Genomic DNA, 13,030 nt, shown 5'->3' with positions numbered 1-13,030 from the left:
CTCTGTAGGTAACAGGCTGACCCCAGTTATGAATCCTAGTTGCATTTCTAATCCAGTTTTACAATTTATTGTGTACACATATACATTTTGAAGTAAAATATTTACATTTTCTTTTTTAGTTCAAACAAAAACAATTTTGAGGAATCTTAGTATGTCTAAGAATTTACATTATTTCCAGAAAGTGAAAACATTTATCTTCATAAAAGAATATTGAAAAAATAGGAAAATTGTAAAAAATCCTATACCAGCCTGCTAAAGACAGCCACTATGAAGGTTTTTACATATTTTCTATTCTTTTATCTATGCATGCATTTATTTTAATTTAATTGTGATTATACTATAATGTTTACCTTTCTTTCCTTTTTTCAAGCAAAATTTTGAAATACTCTTGGAAAATGTTTACAATAGTTGGATTTGCATGATATTCCATTAAGGGATAGAATAATTTACTTTCATGTGTTTTTTATTTTGTGGCATTTCATTTTTACCAGAAGGAGATTTTGGGGTAATAAAAACACATATTATAGATGTGAAATTGTGTTTTTTAATCATTTCCTTATCTCAAGTTCTCTCCTCAGTCCTCTTGAATCCTACATTCCTTGCTACCACTGTCCTCAGACTGCTTTTATTAAGTTCACCAAATGTTTTCCTTTTGCCAGAGGTATTGATGGATTTCTCTATCCTTATCTTAATTCACTTCTCAGCATCATTTGACAGAGTTTACAACTTCCCATCCCCTCCTCTCCTTTTTTTGATTTCTTCTATTTTAGGACTTCAAACACACTGAATTTGGTGTCTTTCGTTCTTCTTTGGGTGTCATATTTATTATCACCACTCTTCCTAACTTGTTCATTCTTTAGTTTTACTTATTTTTATTTCTCCCTGTGGTAGGCAAAATAAAGGCCACCCAAAGATGTCTGTATTCTAACCCTTGGAACCTGTGAATATTTTATCTTACTTGGCAAAAAGGACTTTGCAGATGTGATTAATTTAAGAACATAAAGGTAGAAAGAGTATTCTGGATTATACAAATCATTTTAATGGAATCTTAACGATCTTTGAAAGTGGAAGAAGGAGGTAAAAGTCTGAGGGAAATGGAAGAAAGGATCAAAGATATGCAACATTGCATTTTTATAGGTATGTCTCCTCAGGCTAGAGAAATAAAAGCTCCTGGGTCTACCCAATAGGGGTAGGGAAAGGGAAAGGGGTGATGGTCATGGAGAGGGGCACTTGTGGAGAAGAGTACTGGATGTTATATGGAAACCAGCTTTGTAATAAAATTTTTAATTAAAAAAATCTATTGGGTCCACCCCAAAATAAAAAGCTTTTACACAGTGAAGGAAACTGTTAACAAAATGAAAAGGCAGTCTACTGAATGGGAAAATATATTTGCAAATGAAATATTTAATAAGGGGTTAATATCCAAAATATATGAAGAACTTATACAACTGAACAAAACAGAAACTCAATAATAATCTGATTAAAATGTGCAGAGACGCTGAATAGACATTTTTCCAAAAAAGACATGCCGTGGCCAATAGACACATGAAAGGATACTCAACATCACTCATCATCAGGAGAATGCAAATCAAAACCACAATGAGATATCACCTTAAACCAGTAAGATTGGCTAGAATTAAAAAGATAAGAAATAATAAGTGTTGGCAAGGATGCCTAGAAATGAGAACCCTCCTATATTGTTGGTAGGAATGTAAACTTGGTGCAGCCACTGTGGAAAACAATATGGAGGTACCTTAGAAAATTAAAAGTAGAACTACCATATAATCTAATAATTCCACTCGTGGATGTTTACCCCTAAAATACAAATTTTAAAAGATATATGTGTTATGCCCATATTGCAATATCATCCCCCAAAACCAGAGACCACTGGGGAGACTGAGTCACACATGCAAAAGCAAAGGGCATTTATTATTACGGGCTCATAAGCTTGGACTCAAAGACTTCACCAGCGCAGTGGATCTGTGCTGAGAGCCCTGAACAAAGGTGGGGTAGGGCCTTTGTGGGTTTAGGAAAGGGGCGTTACAGGAAATTGTGACATAGGTACAGGGGTCCAATCATTATCGCATAACATTATTGGCAGTAACTTTAACCATACACATCATCCAGAGTGTTCGTTACTTTTGGCGGGACCCAATCACAACATTTAGAGTGTTAACCAATTACAGAGTGGACCCAGGACCCAGGACCCAGGGCCCTCACGTAGGGTGTGACTAGTCTTAAGCAATAGGTGATTATCTATAGCTTCTATCTCTAGGCCTGCCCTTAGGAATGTTAAGGGTGTTAGCAGGCCTTTCCTGATTGGGTGTTACAAGGGTGGGCCCTCCTGCCTTGGACAATGTGTGCCCTTCTATTGTCTAATGATTGTGAGAAACCAACACTTAGGCCTCCAAGGTCAGAAGGGAAACTTGAAGCCTGTCATGGAGTCAGTTTAACTCAGACCTGTGTCCTTACATATGCATTCATGTGTTTACTGCAGCATTATTTATTATAACCAAGATATGGAAGCAACCCCACTGTCCTACAATTGACAAATGGATAAAGGAATGTTGTGCATGCGTGCACACACACACACAAATACACAATGGACTATTACTCAGACATTTAAAAAAATGAAATTATACTATTGGGTATAATGCTAAATGAAAGAAGTCGGAGGAAGACAAATACCATATAGTTTCACTTATGTGGAATATAATAATAGCAACAACAATGACAACAAACAGATGCAAACAAATAAACAGACTCTTACAGAGAGTAAACAGGATTGCCAGAGAGATGTCCAGGAAAAGGCTAAAACAAAGGAAAGGTATTAAAAGGTGCAAACTTCCAGTTATAAAATAACTAAGTCACAGAGATGAAAAACACAGCATAGGGTATATAATTAATAAGATTATAATTACATTGTATGGTGACCCATGGTGACTATACCTACCATGATAAGCACTGAGTAATGCACACAACTGTTGAATTGTGTTGTACACCTGAAACTAACAGTGTATATGAATTAAATTTCAACAACAAAAAAAGTGGAAGTAGGAGGCAAAAATAGAGGGATAGAGAAGGAAGCGCAAAGATTCAACATTTGCTGTCTTTGAGGACGAAGAAAGGGGGCTTCTGGAAGCTAGAATTCTTCCCTAGAGACTTCAGAGAGGAGCCCAGTGAGAATCCCATCAGACTTCTCACCCACAGAACTATAAGATAATGTGGTTTGTGTTGTTGTAAGCCTCTTAGTATATGGTGACTTGTCACTGCAGCAACAGAAAAATAATACATAATTTTCATCTTCTCTTTCTCAAGATTTTTTCCTTACCTACTTTAGTCCAGTGTATTTCATGTATATTTTTCTAGTCATGCTTTCAAAGTTTATTTAAATGTACATGTATCCATAAAAGAAAGAAAGAAAGAAGGAAAGAAAGAAAGAAAAAAGTAAAAAAAATAAATAAAAGAAAGAAAATGTTTTCTAGATAGTATTGTGCTATTCATCTATCTGTTTATTCCTTCTTTCACTCAGCCATTCTCAAACTCTATCAGAATTACTGGTTGTAGCGTTGGTTGTAGTTTCTTTGGTTGGTCTAATAGTTAAATTGACATAAGAAGATTAACAGGAGAAAAAAACAAATTTAAGTTTATATGTAGGGAGGCCCTTAAAAATATGAGACCCAAAGGCATTCAGGCAATTGAGGCTTGTATGCCATCCAGAGGTAAGGAGTGGAATAATGGCCCTGGGCTTCAAAGGGGAGGAGGGAAATTCACAAGAAGATAAAGAAGAGCAGATGTTTGGTAATCAGATGTTTGCCATGACATGCAGATGAGTCTTTCAGATAAAAAAGTTATCTTTGGTAATATCTCTCCTTCTGGGCCAGACCTATCTAAATTCTTTTAGGCAGTTAAGGGAGAGATAAAAGTTTATACACAAAGGTAACTTCACTAAGCCCTGACAGATTGCGCTTGGAATCAATGCAACAGTTTTCACCTGAACAAACAGGTCTGGAGAGCTTCCTTTTCCTCTTCTGAAGCCTGATAGGAGAAGCCAGCTTTCTGATTTTTGTCTCCCTGATAGACATTAAGACTACCTCCTTGTTTTAGTTTGCACTTTTCTGATTGCTTTTGAGATTGAACATACTCCTTCAATACTGATTAAACATTTGGATAGTTTCTTCTGTAAAATTACTTTTTATAGTCATTACCTACTTTCCTCTTAGGTTGTCCCTCACCTCGGCTCTCCCCAGTAAGCCTTTGGCATTTTCAATTGTATAAATATCTTCTTCCTTTCTCTTGCTCTTTAGATACGTTTGGACGGAAATCTTTCAATGATATAGTCAGAACATTCCATTTTCCCCTGTTAATTTGTGATTTGCAGGTGTTTCAGAAACCGTTCCTCACCCAATATCATAAATAGTTTACCTTTCACACTTAGAATTCAAATAAATTAACTTGAATTTTTAATGAGTTAAAAATACAGCACTTTTTAGATGAAATGAGACTTTTTTTCAATACACATTGTCAAATAATGCAAGCTCTGTCTAGTGGTTCTGAGGTTCTTCCTATATGACAAATTCCCATATACTAATAGCCTTTTTGTTCTGTTTCACTGGTTCATTAACCTGTATCTAATCCAGTATACCACTATGTCTTTGGAATATTGTTTAACCCCTGCATCACTGAGTTCCTTCTTTTTACTATGCTTTTTCACATTTGACTTAAAATCTTTGAAAACAGATTACCAATATCTTCCCAACATTTGTGATTGGATTTTGATTGGAAATTTGTTGAATGGAGATTGATTTGTGTGAAGTTCAGAAGGGAATCATACTAATATTCATTTTAAAAAATTGAGAAATCATGGATTTTACTCTTTCCTTTCCACATTGCCTTTAACATTTGTGCAGCCCAAACCAGTTTCAATGGAATCCTGCATCTCATATGTCATAGTTAAAAGTTATGTATCAGGCTATCACTGTGATTTCTCAGGTCATTGTCCTGAAATCTGGAGGATAAAGGAGTTTTTCCCTCTTTGTGGGGCCCACCCTGATAAACAGAACAGTTCTGTTCTGTTCTGTAGGAAAAGACAGGAAGCTGGGTTCTGCTCCAGATCCACTGTGAGGAAGGACTGACAAAATCAAACTCTGAGGAGAGAAGGGTGGGCAGTGCCTATTCTCCATATCTCATTTTTCCAACTCAGGATTTCCAGGCAGTTCTAGGCTTTTCTAAGCAGAGTGTGGGGAAAGAGGGAAGTCTGTTTAGACATTGACAGCAGGTGACTGGAGCACGATGACTTTAAACAAAAGCAGCCAGGCTATCCTCTGATTTCCTGCTGGACCATCTTTGAATTTTTTATCCATCCTCTCCTTCTACCCCTACCCCTAACCAATCAGTCTCACACTCTCTTCTTGGGCTATGGGAAGCCAATTCAGTGCCTGTGTCTCTCTCTCTAATTATCCTTGGTTACTGAGCTTTCAGAAAACTTTCTTATGACCTAGAAAGGAGCATAAAACAGTTCCTATGAATGTGATATGTGGGTCTTCTTAATCTCGACTAAAGTCAAAGGTGCCTGCGCTTCAATCCATGATCAAAAAGTCCTGTCCATCTAGCGTCAGCATCATTGCAAAGAGCGTCTTCTTTTTGAAGTCCTTGTTCTCTCTCACGTAAACTTTCACAGTGACTTCAATCTTTCTGGGTCCTCCCTCCAGATTCACAGATTCTTGAAATCAATTTTCCAGAGCACTGAAAGGGAAAATTTTCAAACTCAATTAAGTCATACCCCTTTCTTGATTTCAACGCTTCCAATGATTTTTTAAAAAATTCTTTCAATGAAATAAAAACTCCCTGCATTAGTTTGTTTATAAAGCCCTTAGCAACTATGTCCCTGTTTATATCTGCAGCCTCATTTATGTCACTGTATCCACCCTGAGCTAGTTTGCAGGCTGGCAATGACCTGTGAGAACCACTTGCTAAATTCGAAGACACTTTGCATACCAGTTGTGAAGCCAACTCCTACAATCAAGTAAACTCCCTTACAAGCAAATGAAATACATTCTCAGAGCTTGTTACTTCCAAATCATTTTGCCACCTTTTCCTGTTATCTGTGTCTTTTTTTTCTTTTTGCATTTTGGGTTTTCTTATTCATTATATTAAATGCTATGATGGTAATACTGCATGATTATTTGCTCCTGTACATCTCTTCCCAACTTCAAATACAGTGAAATCATGTTGATAGTTTGGAATTAACTCCACAGGGAGTATTTATATGATAGATATTGGTAAATATTATACATCAGGCTTTACTTACTGTTTTGATGATTGTCTAAACATAAGACATCATCGTACAAAACTTTATTAATGCAGTGTGAACTTAAGAGTGAGTTGTGCCTAGCCTGTTACATTTTGAATTATATAAAAAATTGAGGATATATTCTAGTATTTGGAGACTTTGTACAAGATAGCAAAGAAGTTACATCACTTACAAACTAGTGCAGTTCCAATATATGTCTTTTTTGGTTTATTTTCACCTTTCTCATTAACACAAAGATCAGTCAACATTGACTTTGGAGCTAGGCTGGTTCATCAGTTACAATATTAGTTTGGCTACAGATACAAGAATTCAGCAAAAGTCAGTGACAGCAATCCTGTGAGAACCATTTTGCTATATAGACTTTATAGCATATTATGTATTTTTTTATTGTTTGGAAGTTGTGTGCTAGGCATCTTTTGTATCAGTAACATTTATAATAAACTTAATGTATGTTTTACATACACACGTGTATATTATTAGAAAGCAGCTGTTAAACATCTCTCAGCACACTGCTGTGTTGTTCTTGCCCTTTAAACTTTGGCTACACTGTTTTTTGTTTTCTGCTTTTTCTGTTTTCAGCAAACTTTATTCCCACCTTAGAGCCTTTGCATTAGGTATGCCCTCTGCCTAGGTTTTTCTTCCTCTTTATTTTTGCATAGGTAATTCCTCTGCAATCCTCAGTTTATTACTTTTCTAGAGACCTTCTCTGACAAAAAGGTAGCATAGTCTTTATTGCATCATTCTATTTTAATTCACTGCAGAAGACTAGATATTATTATTAGTAGCAGTAGTACTTATTATTGCTATTTGTTATCTTCCTTTAAATTTTACCCTGTTCCTCTAAACTGTAAGAGGCCTGAGATTTGTAAGAAACCATGAAATATATGAGACCACATGTGTTGTCTGATTTAATCACTGCTGCTTTCACAGGACCTTAAACAATATCTAGCATTGTTAAACACTAGGAAATATTTTAACTAATTAATATAATTAAAGCTAGATAGATCTTGAATCTGATTATTAATAAATAATGTGGCTATTGAATTTGGTAAATTTTATTTTCTTCCAGTAATATAGTGATATGAACTTAAACTTAGCCATAAATTCTTATATTTAAATGCACTTTTTGTGGGCAGGGGGAGGTTTCCGTTTTTTTTATTACAGAAGTTTACATTTAAAGATTGCTGTTTGGTTTTTAAATTACATTTAAAATACTCAAGTATGGCAATCTGTGACAAATCTAATATTGTTCTGACTTGAGAGTAACTGTGGGGTATAATTTCATCATATCAGAATGGTATGGGAAGAAATAAAATTATTTACCTTTTTGGCAAAACACAGAAACAGCATGAAATAAACCATTTGAAGGTTTATTCTGTCTTGGTCTGCAGAAACTATCTAATATATTTGTTGTGGAAGAAATCCACTACACAGGAAACTATTTCGGGCTGTAAGTATATGAGATATGTTTGCTTCATTTTCTTCATACAGTATCTTCATTTTTGCAGACAATATTTTTGATCAAAATAATTTTACTTTGGGGTTCAGTTGAGGTCTAGAAGCTAAGTAGATTCATGGGAGTGGATTATTTTCCTTTTTGTGGTTTCTAGGATGAGAGGACTAATTGGCAGGTGCTATAAAAGAATACTGTTAATAATGACAGAGTCAGCATGATAGATTAAAATGATTCACTTATATTAGAAAAGATAATTTTGAAATTTGTGTACTTTCTTAGAGACATGCCTTGCTTGTAATTACTTGTAATTCAGAGAGGTATGCATGCATGAGGATGTGTTCTATTAGGACGAGACAATAAAATATTATGGGATACAGATTATGTCACTGTCATGTAATCTTTGTTGATTCATTTTATGCAGCAACAGACAACGTGTTTAGATACCTTGCTGTGGTGAGTGGTAAATCAGTGATACTTGCAGCGGTCAAGGGATAACAAAGGAAGGAATATAAATGTGATTCCAGATGTATTCCTACTTGTGAGGCTAATTGATTTTGAGAGGTTGGCTAATGCTTAGTTTTAGAGCCATGATATATTGATTAGCTTATGGACCATTAATCTAGGGAGCTGGCCAACTAAGTAGTTGCCCTGTTAAATAATGACATAATAAATCCAGGTAATTCCCAAATATTTCACTATTTACATTATAAATTGAGCTAGTCACTAGATTTTCGGGTCTCTTGTCATCTTGTGTGTGTAAGAGTGACTAGGCACTTGTAGACTTTTACTTTGAAGATATTTATCACATTGTAGCAATGCTGTCCTTTTCTCATATGGGCTCAACTGTTAGTAGGTTGTTGCTAAAAGCCTGATCCATGGTCACTGTGCATAATCCTTTTAGATTAAACTAACGATTCTGAGGCTATTTCTCCAACACAAGGCCTTGACACAGGTGTAACCATAACTAAAATAATTCTTCGAAATTGGTGCTCATATGCACACTATGGACATCTTAATGTTAAATGTTTTGGTTATTTTTCCTTATTTTGCTTGTATCATATATCAAAAATAAGGGTTATAATTCTAGAGGAGACTGAAGGACTTGATAACTAAAGAAAACACCAGCACTGCATTCATATGAGGTAAGGTTAGCATTTATACAATCAGTGAGTACATCTCCATAAAATTTATTATGTAAAGATTTCGATGTGACCCTTTTTGCCAAAATAAACAAGATGTTTTCTCACCCCTTGGGTTAGTAATCTCTAACTTTCGGGGAATATGTACAGATTATGTAGTGGACAATGTATACTATATATTCCTGTCAAACATGGATACTCATGTCTGGATTACCGCAAGCAATCACTGAGAGAAACTGATGAAGAATAAGTAAAACCTGAGGACATGATTTTTTAAAACCTATGTTGGCCATCACAGAAAGAAAATACTTTGTAATATTCTGAAAATGCTGAATTTATAGAGATATTACATGGAACTACATATTGTATATACATTGTGTATACACTTTGTGTATATACACTTATATAGGTATACATACTTAAACACCCACATACTATATATAATTATATAATGTTAATATTAATCTAATCATAAATATAAATGCACAGGTAGAAAATAATTTTCCTTCTACCCTTCTGAGCGATGGCTGAGGCCCCCTGTAATAAAAGACAGATTAATAAGAGAAAGACAAAAAGACGTTTTTTTAACATGTACATCTCAGGTACACATGGGAAATACACAGGGAAAGAGGAGCAACTCATTAAGGCTGCCTAAACCACTACCTAAATACCATTTTCAGCAAATACAAAATGAAATGTGGGAGGTCAATTGTGGGAGCTTACCAAGAAAAGCAAGATAAACAAAGGTAATTTTTGTTATGCAGATTTACGGTAATGCATTGATAAGATTCTCTTACTATTTATTCATCCATCTATTCCCAGTAAATGAAGATTTTCTTCATCAATGTAATATTCCTTACAAAAGAGGAACTTCTCTGCTTTCAGAGTCTCCTCCATATCTTCTATTTCTCAAAATAATCTCATATCAAAGAGACATATTTGGGGCACAACATTCTGGAAATTTGCCAACCCACTAAAGGAGAAATGAAACCACCATTTTTATTAGATGGATTAAATTATTTAACACCATGGATTTTGGGGATAATTATTTTAATTGTTTACAATGCTAATTGATTATAGATATAGAATAAACTATGTCTAGGGAATAGATGCAATAAATATAGGAGCAGCAGCTTAGTAACATTCAAAGGCTCATACACCTCATGATTCATTAATCCATTCATCCAAATTGGATGCAGTTTGAATACACCTGCTATAGTATCAAGTAACAACTGATAATCTTGCCTCTCAGAATTTATTGCCAATTTGCTTTCTTAACCTTCTAATCTGTAGTTTGGGTAACTGGTTACAAATATTTGATTCAAACTTTGCAGTTTAAAAGTATTCTTTATTAAAAAAACACACACACATGAAGGCAAACAAACAAATGAGCCTTTTTTTAAAAGATTACTAAACTTTGCCTGGCAGGGTAGTACTACCAAACTGAATCATATTTACCTTTTTCATCTGTAGAAGGCTTGTATCGCTTGTCTTTGTTATACAAACACCAGAAGTATATTAATAGACCTTGTAGGCACCCCCCCCATTCCTTCTCTGTCTAGCCTCTTCTCTTGTTTTCTTGTTTGTTCTTCATTTTCTATCTTATATTCAAACCCTATCTATTTCCATAAATATTTGTGAAGAGTCTGTGGGGGGAGGAAAACATTTTACTTTATCCTTCTAGGCATTTTACTTTATCCTTCTAGGTTCTTTTAGGTGGTCTATTGATTAAATTGACCTAAGAAAGATTAACAGGAGAAAAACAAATGTAATTGTCTACATACAGAAGTCCTGCAGAAGACACACGAGAGACTCTAAAACATCAGACAGCTGAGGCTTAGGTGCCATCCTGCACTAAGGAGAAGGGGTTAGGAGTCTGGCATTTCAAAGGGAAGAGAGACCATTCACAGGTAGACGGGAAGAGTAAATGTTTGGTTAACACATGTTTGTCATGCCATGCAGACACCATGGGTCCCAGAGGAGAATTTGAACAAATATGTGCTTCTCAGCTTCCCGCAGTTTATCACCCCCTGGCCCATACTCTTTGTAGCTATTGCTCTTTAGCCCATACTATTTGTGGGTTTATCGTGCCCTTCCTGGAGCAGGCCCTCTTCTTAAATTCTCAGAAGCAATTCAAGGGGAGATAGGGAAGTCTTTCTGATTTTTTTGGGCCTTGATTGTTTTCAGCTCAAAATAATCTACATGCCAAACTAGCACATTTTGGGAAAGCTTATTCTGAACCTCTTTCCCACCTACACCTGTCCAATGCCAGGTCAAATTCTGGGAAACAAAGATCTATTTCTTTTTCTCTCTGTCCCTGTCTCTATAACTCTGTGTCTTTCAATCTTTGCCTAATAGGGGGAAGCAATAATAAGTATTTTACACTTAATGTATTTATTGAGTTTGGTAATAAGTAGTGTTGTAACTAAACTAAGATGAGTTAGCTCCTTGGTGAGTCACAGGTAAAGACTATACTAAAATCTCACAAAAGAAAATTTATTTGCTGCAAATAAAGAGATCATGAGGAATAACGTTCAAAGGTATGATTCTCTGAGTAGGAGTGAATAGGTTCTTTATATTTAGGGTCAGGATGAATATTCAGAAAAGGGAGCATAGGTAGAAGGTAGGCATAAAGTTGCCTATGTGTCCTCAGGAAACGTCTACACATGCGTCCTGTGTTCATGAGATTTGTGCTCCTAATTGGGCAGAGATTTTTAACATTATAATGAAGCAGAGGCAACTATGGGACACTCCATTGTGCATCTGTGCAGGTATGAGTTGTTGTTCAAGCTCAAGTTGGTCTAGATCAATAGGAGTTCTTCCTGTTTTTTACCTCTAAAAGATACAGTTAACCTTCCTGTGAAAAGGAAACAGGGTTAGCAGGAGTCTTGCTAGTGAAGATTTCAATGCATGTTTAAGGTCTTTTGTTTTATGCACCTGTGCCATTTATAATATAAGCTGCTTCCAGTCATTTTTAGAAATGGGTGTAGGTTATGGGTGTATATTTCACATTGGGATATGTTACCACATTCCCTGGTCAGGCTTCTCTTAATCAAAGTTTATATAAATGTGCTGTGACGGAGGTGAAACAGCTGTAACTCCTGTATTTTCACCCTCATTTAGTTTGAAATTCCAAAGCCAAAGAAAACGTGTCTGTGAACATAAGCATTTCTGTACTTAAGACATATAACCCAGATAAAAAGTAACAATAATAATAATAATGTTTTCAGTGCAATAGACAAAATGGAAAACATATTTTAGGCAGAAGAGAAAAGGAGAGTTTTTATTAGCTGGATAAAATAACCCAACTATTAATTATGCTCCCATAAGCATACAGTATGTCCCAGAATGCTAAATAAAGAAAACTAAACAGTGTACATTATTTAGCATTAAAATAGATTTGACTTCTCCAATTGATTACACAACTCGATAATGGGATTTTGGACCATTATTTAACATTTTCCCCCACATGGACTGACCTTACAATATAATAAAAGAAATGATTCTTTAGGTACAATTGTACCTAATTAATTAATTGTGGGTATTAAAGGAAATTGCAATAATTCTAGTTTATTGAGTGTTTTTCCTTCAAGTGCTTAGCCTATTGTTCTAAACATCTCACCAGTGTAAGTATTTGGTTAATCAGTGGTGAGGCAACTGGATGTTTTGTGGACCTAGTGAAAATTTTCTAAACTTCTCAATTAACTTCTACAATTGACATCTTTGGGTTTTCAGATTTTCAAGCTCAAAGTAGAGTTAACAGCCCATTTTAAATTAGCTTATGCAAATTAAGAGTATTTGAGCTGAAGCAATCAGAATTTGCATATCAATGTTATGTGGAATTTTCTTTAAATTAGTACTAGGGCATTGCCTCTACTTGATGGAGAACTGAAGAGAATGTTTTTGAGTGAAAGCTGTTTAAAGGGGAAAAAAAGTCGATTTTGTCAATCTTTGTTTTAGGAATTCATTGTAATCCTCATTAATTCATAAGATTATTAAGATATAGTATTAGCCTCTTCCAGTTTGGGATGAAAGGTCTTTAATGAGAATCTCAAAGTTATATTAGCTATAGACTTTAACTGTAAGTTACACATGGAACTTTTTTTACATTTTAAAAGTTCG

General features: G+C 35.1%; 1 protein-coding gene across 15 annotated transcripts in view; it reads left to right on the top strand.

The window, feature by feature from the left end:
* ADGRL3 (adhesion G protein-coupled receptor L3) overlaps window positions 1-13,030 on the top strand; it is a 504,973-nt gene that overhangs the window by 39,409 nt on the left and 452,534 nt on the right. The gene's annotated exons all lie outside the window — the stretch shown is intronic.

The sequence above is a fragment of the Suricata suricatta genome, chromosome 1, assembly GCF_006229205.1.
Source record: "Suricata suricatta isolate VVHF042 chromosome 1, meerkat_22Aug2017_6uvM2_HiC, whole genome shotgun sequence".
NCBI classification, from domain to species: Eukaryota; Metazoa; Chordata; class Mammalia; order Carnivora; family Herpestidae; genus Suricata; species Suricata suricatta.
Note: the sequence above shows the minus strand (reverse complement) of the source record. Positions and strands in the feature narration are given on the sequence as shown.